We start from the raw sequence: 13,047 nt of genomic DNA, 5'->3' as shown, positions 1-13,047 counted from the left end.
AGCTGAGGTGGTTAGATGTTGTAACGAGTTTGGTTATAGCTGAGGTAGTTAGGTGTGGTATCAAGTTTGGTTATAGCTATTTCTCCCTTGGTGGGACGTGATTGCTTATGCTGTCGAATCCCTTGCCGGAACAGTGTAGACCTTATTGATCTCTTGTCGGGACACTCATTATAATTGTAAATATTATATATGGATCGGGTTGCATGCCGCAATATTATATATGGATCGGGTTGCACGCCACCACAATATTATATATGGATCGGGTTGTATGCCACAACAATATTATATGTGGATCGGGTTGCACGCCGCAACAACATTAAGTATGGATTGGGTTGCACACCGCAACAATATTATATATGGATTGGGTTGCACACTGCAAAAATATTATAGGTGGATCGGGTTGCACACTGCAACAGTATTATATGCGGATCGGGTTGCACGCCGCAACAAAGATATAATGAAATGGAAATGGGTGGTACGCCTACCACAAGATATAATAAAATGGGAGCGGGTGGTACATCTACCACAAAACAAGTGAAATCGGAGCGGGTGGTACACCTACCAAAAGATATAATAAAATGGGAGTGGGTGGTACGCCTACCACAAGACAAGTGAAATGGGAGCGGGTGACACGCCTGCCACGAGATATGAAAAGAAAGTGAAATCTGCCTTTGTTCCCTTTTTCGTGTTATTGGGTTGTTTTGATTCCTTAATAATTCTCTTGATATTCTGTTTTACCTGCTATTCCCCGAAGCATGTTTTCCCCCCTCCCAACTTTACTTGTTTATTTCTGTATTTCTTTCCCGTTGTATATAATTGAACTGCACAGGTTTATTTGGTAGTCTGGTCCTAGCCTCATCACTACTTCCCTGAGGTTAGGCTAGGCACTTACTAGTACATGGGGTCGGTTGTGCTGATACTACACTCTACACTCTTTTGTGCAGACCCCAGTGCTGTGGACTTCGGACCGCAGTGAGATTGTTGATTCTTAATCATCAAGCGACCCGAGGTAGTCCTGTAGGCGTCTGCAGGCCTTGGCATCGCCTTCTATCTACTTTCTTGTTTCTTACATGTATTTCTAGAAACGATGTTGTAATTAATTCTTTCAAACCTTTATTTGTAGTATTGTTAGACCGTCTGTGAAATTGTGACACCAGTTCTAGGTAGTCGAGACTCAAATTGTTGTAATTAGATATTCATGTTCAGATGGCTTATTGTTTTCTTCCGCTTATGTTATATTTCATTTATTAAATGTTATTTCTTCGTAATTGTTAAAGAGAGTAAAATTGGTAAAAAGGTAGATGGTTCAATAATTGGCTTGACTAGCTCACATTAGTAGGCACCATCACGACTCCCGATGTGGGAAATTCGGGTCGTGACAAGTTGGTATCAGAGGTCTAGGTTACATGGGTCTCACATTTCACAGACAAGGTCAGTAGAGTCTGAGGGATCGGTGCAGAGATGTCTGTATTTATCCCCATAGGCTACAGAGTTAGGAAAAGTTTCACTTCTATTCTTCCCTGTGGTGCAATTTTGTTCTCTCAATGCTAAATTGAAACCTCTACTCTTGTCCTTTCGCAAATGGCGAGGTCATGTACCGCCTCTTCAGCCGAGCAGCAACAACACAGACCAGTGATAGATCAGCTACATCTTCGGAGGCTTTGTGGAGGTTGGATAAGTTTTACCAAGATCTTCACTACTACTTTCATCGGAGCATCTTCTGAGGATCCCCAAGACTTTCTAGGCAGTTGTCATGAGGTTCTCAGGAACATGGGGATCGTGGAAACCGATGGGGTCGATTTTCTACTTTTTGCTTATTTGGATCTGCCAAGGCTTGGTGGGGAGATTATTGCTTGGCTAGACCATCCGGATCACCAGCTTTGACTTGGGAGCAGTTCACGCAACTATTCCTGGAGAAGGTTCTCCACATCACTCTGAGAGGTATTAGAGGTGGAGGTATTGTTCTGGTCTGTGGTATAGAAGCTTCGGTTTTATTTTGCGCCATATCTGGTCATGCCTAGTGATTCTTTGAGTGCCCTTGTTTGTGTGTCTACGCCGGTAGGTGATTCTATTGTGGTGGATCACGCCCATTATTCATGTATAGTGGTTATTAGAGATATTGAGACTCGTATAGATTTGCTTCTTCTGGACATGGTTGATTTCGATGTTATATTAGGGATGGACTGGTTATAACCTTACCATACTATCTTGGACTGTCATGCCAAGACTATGACCTTCGCCTTGCCTGGTTTGCCTCTTTTAGTATGGAGAGGGACTCCTGGTCATTTTACCCGTAGTGTTATCTCATTTGTGAAAGCTCGACGTATGGTCGAGAAGGGGTGTTTGGCCTATTTGGCATATGTTCGTGATTATAGTGCTGAGGTTCCTTTTATTGATTCAGTGCCCGTTGTTTGCGAGTTTCCGGAGGTATTCTCTTCAGACCTACCGGTTATGCCTCCCGACAGGGATATTGACTTTTGAATTGATTTGGCTCCGGGCACTCAGCCCATTTCTATCCCGCCGTATCGTATGGCTCCGCTTGAGTTGAAAGATTTGAAGGAGCAGTTGCAAGACTTGCTTGAGAAAGGTTTCATTAGACCCAGTGTTTTGCCTTGGAGTGCACCGGTGTTGTTTGTTAAGAAGAAGGATGGGTCGATGAGGATGTGTATTGATTACTGGTAGTTGAACAAGGTTACAATCAAGAATAAGTATCCATTGTCGAGGATTGATGATTTGTTTGATCAGCTTCAGGGTGCCAAGGTATTTTCGAAGATTGACTTGAAATCTGGCTACCATCAGTTGAGGATTAGGGCATCTGATGTCCCTAAGACAGCTTTTCGCACTCGGTACGGGCATTGTGAGTTCTTGTTGATGTCATTCGGGTTGACAAATGCCCAACAACTTTTATAGATTTGATGAAGCGAGTATCCAGGCCTTATTCTTATTCATTTGTGATAGTTTTCATTGATGATATTTTGATATATTCCCGTAGCCGGGAGGAGCACGAGCAGCATCTTAGAGTGGTTCTTCAGACCTTAAGGGATAGTCAATTATATGCTAAGTTCTCGAAGTGCTAGTTCTGGTTGAGTTCAATTGCATTTCTGGGTCATGTTGTATCAGCAGAGGGTATTCAGGTTGATCCGAAGAAGATTGAGGCAGTCAAGAACTGGCCTAGACCATCATCATCTACAGAGAATCAGAGTTTCTTGGGATTGGCAGGCTACTATCGTCGGTTCGTGGAGGGGTTTTCATCCATTGCAGCCCCAATAACCAAGTTGACCCAGAAGGGTGCCCAGTTCAGATGGTCGGACGAGTGTGAGGCTAGCTTTCAGAAGCTCAAGACAGCTCTGACTATGACACCGATGTTGGTTTTGCCTACATGTCCAGGGCCTTATACAATTTATTGTGATGCATCTCGTATTGGGCTTGGTGCGGTGTTGATGCAGGATGGCAAGGTCATTGCCTATGCTTTATGAGAATTGAAGATTCATGAGAAGAACTATTCAGTTCATGATTTGGAGTTGGCATCCATTTTTCACGCATTGAAGATTTGGAGGCATTATCTGTATGGCGTGGCATGTGAGGTGTTCACAGATCACAAGAGTCTTCAGTATTTGTTCAAGCAAAAGGAGTTGAATTTGAGGCAGAGGAGGTGGTTGGAGTTGTTGAAGGATTATGATATCACCCGGGAAAGGCCAATATGGTGGCCGATGCCTTGAGTAGGAAGTCAGCCAGTATGGACAGTCTTGCTTATATTCCGGTCGGTGAGAGACCGCTTGCTTTGGATGTTCAGGCTTTGGCCAATCAGTTCGTGAGGTTGGATATCTCTGAGCCCAGTCGTGTACTAGCTTGCACAGTCGCTCGTTCTTCGTTATTGGAGCGTATTCGAGATCGGCAGTATGATGATCCCCATTTGTGTGTCTTTAGAGACACGGTGCAGCGCGGAGGTGCCAAGCAGGTTACCTTAGATGATGATGGAGTTTTGAGATTGCAGGGTCGAGTTTGTGTGCCTAATGTGGATGGGCTCCGAGAGTTGATCTTAGAGGAGGCCCATAGTTCCCTGTACTCTATTCATCCGGGTGCCGGAAAGATGTATCGGGATTTGCGGCAGCATTATTGGTGGCATAGAATGAAGAAGGACATCGTTGCATATGTGGCTCGGTGTTTGAATTGTCAGCAGGTTAAGTATGAGCATCAGAGGCCTGGTGGTTTATTTCAGAGGATTGAGCTTCCCGAGTGGAAGTGGGAGCGGATCACTATGGATTTTTTTGTTGGACTCCCGCAAACTCGGAGGAAGTTTGACGCAGTATGGGTCATTATTAATAGGGTGACCAAGTCAGCGCATTTCATTCCTGTGGCAGTCTCCTATTCATCCGAGAGGTTAGCTGAGATCTATATCCGGGAGATTGTTCGTCTTTATGGTGTGCCCGTGTCTATCATTTCAGACCGAGGTACGCAGTTTACCTCAAGTTTTTGGAGAGCAGTGCAGCGAGAGTTGGGCACTCAAGTTGAGTTGAGTACATCATTTCATCCTCAGACGGACGGGCAGTCCGAGCAGACTATTCAGATTTTGGAGGATATGCTCCGAGCCTATGTCATCGACTTTGGAGGCTCGTGGGATCAGTTCTTGCCTTTAGCAGAGTTTGCCTACAATAACAGCTACCAGTCGAGTATCCAGATAGCTCCTTATGAGGCTTTATATAGTAGGGGGTGTCGGTCTCCGGTTGGATGGTTTGAGCCGGGAGAGGCTCAGTTGTTGGGTACGGATCTGGTTCAAGAGGCCTTGGACAAGGTCAGGATTATTCAGGATAGGCTTCATACAGCTCAGTCTAGGCAAAAGAGTTATGCCGATCGCAAGGTTCGTGATTTGGCATTCATGGTCGGTGAACGGGTATTGCTTAGAGTGTCACCTATGAAAGGCGTAATGAGATTTGGGAAGAAGGGAAAGTTTAGCCCTAGGTTCATTGGCCCATTTGAGATTCTTGATCGAGTAGGATAGGTGGCTTATAGACTTGCATTGCCACCGATCTTGTCAGCCGTGTATCCGGTGTTTCATGTGTCCATGCTTTGGAAGTATCACAACAATCCATCCCATGTGCTAGATTTCAGCACTGTCCAATTGGACAAGGACTTGTCTTATGAGGAGGAGCCGGTAGCTATTCTAGACCGACAGGTTCGTCAGTTGAGATCGAAGAGTTTTCTTTCTGCCCATGTTAAGTGGAGAGGTCAACCCGCTGAGGCGTCGACCAGGGAGTCCGAGTTCGATATGTGGAGTAGTTATCCCCATCTTTTTTCCGACTCAGGTACTTCTTTCTTATGTCCGTTCGAGGACGAACGGTTGTTTTAGAGGTGGAGAATGTGATGACCCAAAAGGTCATCACTTGTGTTGCAAGTGAATTCAGTGTTTCGAGGCCTAAAAACCTCCTTTTTACCCCATCTTGATTTACGTGCGTGGTCCGGACCTATATCTGGAAAGCCTTCTATGTGAAAATATGAGAAATAGAAAATTTTAGAGTTAAAAATTTGATTATAGTTGACTTTGGTTAACATTTTGAGCAAGCGGACCTGGATCCGTGTTCCGATGATCCCGAGAGGTCCATAGTAAAATATGGGACTTGGGCGCATGCCCGGAGACGAATTCCGAGGTCCCAAGCCTTAGAAATCAATTTTTGAAAGAAATTATTTTACTGAATTATCTAAGAAATAAAGAAAAGAATTAATGTTCGAAACCATTATTATTGGGCCCGTATTTTGGTTCCGGAGCCCGGTACAAACTTGTTATGGTATTTGAAAGATAACTGTGAAATTTAGTGAAAAACAGAGTTTATTTGACGTGAGTTGGACATCCGGGTGGAGAGTTATGAACGATGAGAGTTCTTGACGAATATGTTGAGTTTCGAGGTTTAATTCATGATTTTACATGTTATTTTGATGAGGTGATCGCACGAGTAGGTCATATGATGTTTTTGAGGATTTTGTGTATGTTTGGTTTGGAGCCCCGAGGGCTCGGGTGAGTTTCGGGTAGGTTTCGAGTTGCCTAACGCCTAAAAACACAGTTGTTGCAGGTTCAGAGAATTTGCAGATCTCTGAACCCGCCAATGCGGTCCACACGAAAACGTGTGCGACCGTGGAAGGGTCCAGTGCGGTCCGCGGTCGGCCTTGTGCGGTGCGCGGTGGAGGGCTGTGCGGCCGCCGTCCATTTTGTGTGGTCCGCACAGGGCATTGGACCGCAATACCCTCAGGAAGGCCTGTGCGACCGCAGTCCGTTTTGTGCGGTCCGCACAGGAGGTCTTTAAAGAGTATAAATAGATGGGATTTTCAGTCATTATTAATTTTTCAAAACATCAAAACATAAGAGGCGATTTTACAAACAACCTTTCTTCTCCAAATAAATTGTAAGTCGTTTTTAACTAGTTTTATTCAATCATTAGCACCTTTTGACATGATTTCAACTTCAAATCAATGATTTGCTTGGGGAAAATTAGGTGTTTTGGGTAGAACCTAGGTTTTTCAAAAAAACATGGGGATTTGGACCTCGATTTGAGGTCCGACTTCAAAATAAATTATATATTTGAATTCGTGGGGGAATGGGTAATCGGATTTTTGTTCGAACCTCAGGTTTTGACCATATGGGCCCGGGGGAAATTTTGACCTTTTGGGTAAAACTTTTGAAAATCCATTTTCATGCATTTAAATTGATTCATTTGGCGTTTATTGATGTAATTAAGTAACTTGTGACTAGATACGAGCAAACTGGTGGTGGAATCAAGAGGTAAAGCTATAATTGAATCGTGAATTGTGTCTGTGGCATCGAGGTAAGTGTTTGGTCTAACCTTATCTTGAGGGATTAGGAGTTCTGTCCTATTTGCTATTTTCTTCTTGTTGAGTACGACGTATAGGCATGGTGACGAGTATCTATACGTTGGTGTCGAGCATGACCGTGAGTCATATATTGTGATTTTCATGATTTCGTTGTATTATTCATGCCTTGGTGAAGATTTCTAACTGTTGTATAAAGTTTGTGGAAAGAATTGTCACCTATGAACATTAAGGTGAATTGTGAAGTAAGAGTGAGAAAAAGAAGAGATCATTATGTTGCCCCCTTGCTGGGGTATTGTTGAATTGTGGTTCCCTTGCATTGTGTTCTTAATTGATATTACGGATGCTTAGGTTGAGGATTCTTTGTGTTGGGTAGGGATTATGGGTATATCTGAGGTAGTTGGGTAACAGAATGAGGTTGGTTATAGCTGAGGTAGTTAGGTATCAGAATGAGGTTGGTTATAGCTGAGGTAGTTAGGTGTGGTGACGAGTTTGGTTATAGCTCAGGTGGTTAGATGTTGTAATGAGTTTGGTTATAGCTGAGGTAGTTAGGTGTGGTATCAAGTTTGGTTATAGTTGTTTCTCCCTAGCCGGGACGTGATTGCTTATGTTGTCGATTCCCTTTGCCGGGATAGTGTAGACCTTATTGATCTCTTGTAGGGAGTATGGATCGGGTTGCACGCCGCAACAATATTATATATGGATCGGGTTGCACGCCGCAACAATATTATAAGTGGATCGGATTTCACGCTGCAACAACATTATATATGGATCGGGTTGTACGCCGCAACAATATTATAAGTGGATCGGGTTTCACGCCGCAACAACATTATATATGGATCGGGTTGTACGCCGCAACAATATTATATATGGATCGGGTTGCACGCCGCAACAGTATTATATGTGGATCGGGTTGCACACCGTAACAAAGACATAATGAAATGGGAACGGGTGGTACGCCTACCACAAGATATAATAAAATGGGAGTGGGTGGTGCACCTACCAGAAGACAAGTGAAATGGGAACGGGTGGCACGCCTGCCACGAGATATGAAAATAAAGTGAAATCTGCCTTTGTACCCTTTTTCGTGTTAGTGGGTGGTTTTGATTCCTTAATAATTCTCTTGATATTCTGTTTTACCTGCTATTCCCCGAAGCATGTTTTCCCCCTCCCAACTTTACATGTTTATTTTTGTATTTCTTTCCCGCTGTATATAATTGAACTGCACAGGTTTATTTGGTAGTCTGGTCCTAGCCTCGTCACTACTTTGACGAGGTTAGGCTAGGCACTTACCAGCACATGGGGTCGGTTGTGCTGATACTACACTCTGCACTCTTTTGTGCAGACCCTAGTATTGTGGACTTCGGACCGCAGTGAGATTGCTCATTCTTGATCATCAGGCGACCCGAGGTAGTCTTGTAGGCGTCCGCAGGCCTTGGCGTCTCCTTCTATCTACTTTCCTGTTTCTTACATGTTTTTCTAGAAACAATGTTGTAATTAATTCTTTCAGACCTTTATTTATAGTATTCTTAGACCATCTGTGAAACTGTGACACCAGTTCTGGGTAGTCGAGACTCGAACAGTTGTAATAGATATTCATGTTCAGATGGCTTATTGTTTTCTTCCGCTTATGTTATATTCCATTTCTTAAATTTTATTTCTTCATAATTGCTAAAGAGAATAAAATTGGTAAAAAGGTAGATGGTTCAATAATTGGCTTGCCTAGCTCACATTAGTAGGCGCCATCACGACTCCCGAGGTGGGAATTCCGAGTCGTGACACATAGCCGGGGCCTTGTTACCGGCATTGTCATAGCACTCTCTTGTTTCTACTAGAGGTTCCGTAGATATAGTGTGGGTTGTACTTTATTTTGGAAAAGTTAAACTAAAAGTGTGGTAATTGTATCACATGTTCCACTTCAAACTATGATTGTGTAGTGTAGTATTTTGGAGACTTGTTAATGACGTAACTAGTGGCAAGGAACTGGTGTTGTTCACATGGCCTTTTACTGTCAAATTAATGAATGATTCTTCTCTTTATTCATGGGTGAGTTGAGTATATGACATTGTTTAGGCTTTCTCAACCGAGGTATCTCGATTGAGCGCCGGTCATGCTCCCCCAAGGTCGGGGCATGATAATTTTGAAGACTAACAAGACTTTTTAATTGAATTATCCCTAAAATAATTAAGAGGATTAAGTTCACCCGAATGTGGCTACAAGTACTTCAATCCTATCACTGGGTAGAATCTATAAAATGAGGGTTAATGACTCAAGTTTAATTAATCGTTCAGAACCCGAGTTTACCTATTCCAAGATTAATTCGAAGTTAATGCACGAGTCCTAAGGCTAGCTAATTCCTTTGGAAACATTAAATGACAAAATAATTAAAGAAATAATTAACTCCCTTCATAATTAATAAGAATCATTCAATACATAAGCATAACAAAAGATTTAATCCATCCAAACTTTCTAAGTGAATATTTCCATAAATAAGTTTCAATTATTGGAATAAATAATAACACTTAGATATTCAATACAAATAAAGGAATTGATGAAATGAGTAAAAAGGGTAAGAAAATCTCATCCAAAGTCTTCAAATCTTCAACTCCCAAGTGTGGTGTAAGAACCCTGTCTCCAAGACTTGTGTTTTCTATCTAAAATACCAACGATCTCTTCTAAATGAATTGGTCTAGTATTTAATGGTTTGGTAGCCAAAAATTTGAAATGCCCATTTAGTCCAGGTTCTGCCAGTTAATATGCTTCACGATTGTGAAGAGAAGCACTGCGATTGCAGTGAACAACTTCTGCAAAGGAACGCGATTGCGTGCTACCTATTGTGTTCGCGCAACACATTTGACTAGCCACTAACCAGGATTTCCTACATTGCATTTGTGTAACGGTCTTTGCGTTCGCGATAGTCACCTTCCAGGTTGACCGCGATCAAATCATTCTACCTCGCGATCGCGTAGAGTACTTGACTAGCCACAAATCAGCTCTTCCTTCTTCTCGTGTGCAGTCCGTCCTTCACATTTGTGATGGTCACTTTCCTGGATGTTCACGATTATATTAGAACCCTTCGTGATCACTAAGATCAAAGAGTGTCAGCATACAATTTCTCCATTTTAACTCATAATACCAATAAAGCACATTACATCATGTATCCAGCAAATCCCTTGCTCGAATCATCCTCAAGTAATCCTCTTCAAGTCATAACTAGTCCACAAGTATGCCTTAGTCAAAAACTAATATAACACAAGACCATGAGATTCAATTATCAATAGTATACTCTTCTACTTCGCTTGAAGCCACAGAACACATAATCTAATGACCCACAATACTCTTCCTTTATAATTGCCATGATCTCACACTATCATCTAGTTAAATCTACTCATAAGACCATGTAGTTATAACGATCCGGCTGATCGTTTTGAGTATTTTTACCCCAGTTCCCCTATTTGATGCTTTACTTATGTGTGTTTGCGGTTATGCGACTTGTGGGAGTGGTTGGTTTGGGTTCGGGGGAAGTTTTGGAGTGAATTAGGACACTTAGTCCCAAGGATGGAGGCTTAAGTTGAAAGGGTTAATCAGAGCTTGACTTTTGTATAAAAGATCCTAGAATGGAGTTTTGATAGTTCCAATAAATTCGTATGGTGATTTTGGACTTAGGCGTATGTCCGAATTTGGATTTGGAGGTCCGTAGGTTGATTTGAAGTTTTTTGGCGAAAGTTAGAAAGTTGGAGGTTTAGAAGGTTGAGAAGTTTGATGGAGAGTTCTCATAGTTTTGATGTTGTTTTTAGTGTTTTGAGGTCTCAAGCAGGTTCGTGTAATGTTTTGGGATTGGTTGGTGTGATTTGACAGGGTCCCAGGGGCCTCGGGTGTGTTTTGGATGGGTTTCAGACCATTTCTCTATGTGTGGGAATGTTGATCTAATGTCCGATGCCTTCTTCATTGTGATCGTGACACTTGGGACACATTCGCGAAGCACCTTTTTGGTAGTAGGTGTTTTTTCTCTATGTATTCGCATAAGGTAGATCGCGTTTGTAGAGCTTTGGCGAGGCAGTGAATTCTAATCGCGTACAAGGCTTTGCGTTCGCGTAAAAGGGGAGCCTGGAGGGGGTATGTCAGTTCAAGACATTGCGTTCATGTAGGAATGGCGATGTTGGGCATCGCGTTTGTGACCAGAATATCGCATTCGCGAAAGAGGTTTTGGCAGCTGGAGGATTTTATTCTTCGCCATCATGAAGGTGTTCCCACGATTGCCAAAGGTATGCCTAGGTAGAATGTTTTAATACTCTATTTCGAGGGTTGAGTCATTATATCACATTTTGAGTTAGATGGCTCGGTTTTGGGCGATTTTGGTGGGAATTTTCATTTGGATCCGGACTCGGGTCGTCTAGAGGTTGATTCACGCAGGAAGGGCTTGTTAGAGGAGTGATTTGGCTTGCTTGAGGTATGTATCCTACCTAATGTTGATTGAGGCACTAGTTGTATGAGTTATTTGTGATAGCTACATGCTATGGGTGGCACATATGCGTGAATTGAGCCCATATGCATGCACCAGGGTATTATTTATGCTTAGGGTAGATCTTAGGCTCATATATGCCTTCATTTGATTTCTAATTTTCATGTGGTGATGTTTTCTCTTATTTGTACCCCTCTATGAGATATCTGTACCATATTGAGATTACTTTGAGGTTATTCTCCTAATTCACGCAGGAAGGGCATGTTATTTATACCAGTCCATGAATATGAAACTTGATAATCATTGATCATATACATGTATTCTTGTTTATTTGATTTCTATGCATTATGATCGGACTGGAGGCATGTGACCATGCGAGGCGGATTGTGATTATTGGCATGTGAGTTGTTTGTTCGATTGGTATTACTGGCACGTGAGTTGTCCGTGCGGATCTAGATATTGATATTATTAACACGTGAGTTGTCCGTGCAGTATGTGGATATGGATCCATCCCCTAAGATCACCCTCTCGTGTTTCTCTCTTGATAGTGTATATGCGAATTGAAGAAAACTGATCAGTGGTTTGGTACAGTTATGGAAATTCTGAGAAAATCTAGCCAATGTTGTTTGCTTGTTGCATCTCATCCTTACTTGCAATTTTCATGATTATTTACGTAATATACTTGCATATCATTTTTATATGCCGGATCATTGATTGAGTAGAGTACTTGAGTAAATGTGGTCACCAAGGTGGTTTTACCCATGATTTCATGATTTGATCATATTACTGCTTTGTACTTGTTAAATTATTAACCGTACGGGTTATAGCAAGTATCATTTATAATTATTTCTTCTTTTACCTCACCGAGGTTAGTTATGATACTTTCTGCATATATAGGGTTGGTTGTACTCATGCTACACTATGCCCTTAATTGCGCAAATCTAGGTGTTGGACCCAGTCATCAGTAGCAGAGTTACTTGTTAAGCTGATCATCGAGAGACAAGGTAGAACTGCATTCTCGACTGCAGTCTTGGCATCTCTTTTTTTATTTACTATTTTGTTTATTTCAGACAGTATTGTACTTGGCCATTTCAGACTTGTATTTCTGTATTAGAGCTCATGACTCTGTATTTACTAGTTCTGGGGGATTTATCATGTATTGGTACTATTATGCTATACTAAGGATTTTGACTTATGTTATTTCTGTCATGTGTGCTATTATGGTTCATTATTGTTATGTCTGTCTTGCCTAGAAAGTGTGTTAGGCACCATCACGACTGGTTAGGGTTTTGGGGTAGCGACAACAACACTAGTCATCACACCTTCCAAATCAACCACCAAGTGCATACTCATCCTCCTGATAGCCGTGCAAACTTCCTCAATTGATCAAAACTCTAACCATAGCACATGTATTCTGCTGGATAGAAGGAAAACCTTCATAGAAAACTCATTATAATGACCCGACCGGTCGTTCTGACCTTTAGCATTCCATTCGGCGGTTTGAGACTTTAAGTGGCTTCATATAATGTACTATGAATCACTTGTATGGTTAGTTTCGATATTCGTAAGGTTTAGGATTGATTTAGAAGAATGATCCTTAATTTGGAAGTTTAAGTTAAAGAGTTGACCAAGGTTTGCCTTTTGAGTAAACAACCTCAGATTAGTTGATTGATGGTTCCAATAGGATTTATGGTGATTTTGGACTATGACATATGCTCGCATTTGGGATTTGGATGTTTTTAGAAGGTTTTGGTTCTATTTGTCAA

The sequence above is a fragment of the Nicotiana tabacum genome, chromosome 1 (genome assembly GCF_000715075.1).
Source record: "Nicotiana tabacum cultivar K326 chromosome 1, ASM71507v2, whole genome shotgun sequence".
In the NCBI taxonomy this organism is placed as follows: Eukaryota; Viridiplantae; Streptophyta; class Magnoliopsida; order Solanales; family Solanaceae; genus Nicotiana; species Nicotiana tabacum.
The sequence above is the reverse complement of the archived record's forward strand: the minus strand, read 5'-3'. Positions refer to the sequence as shown.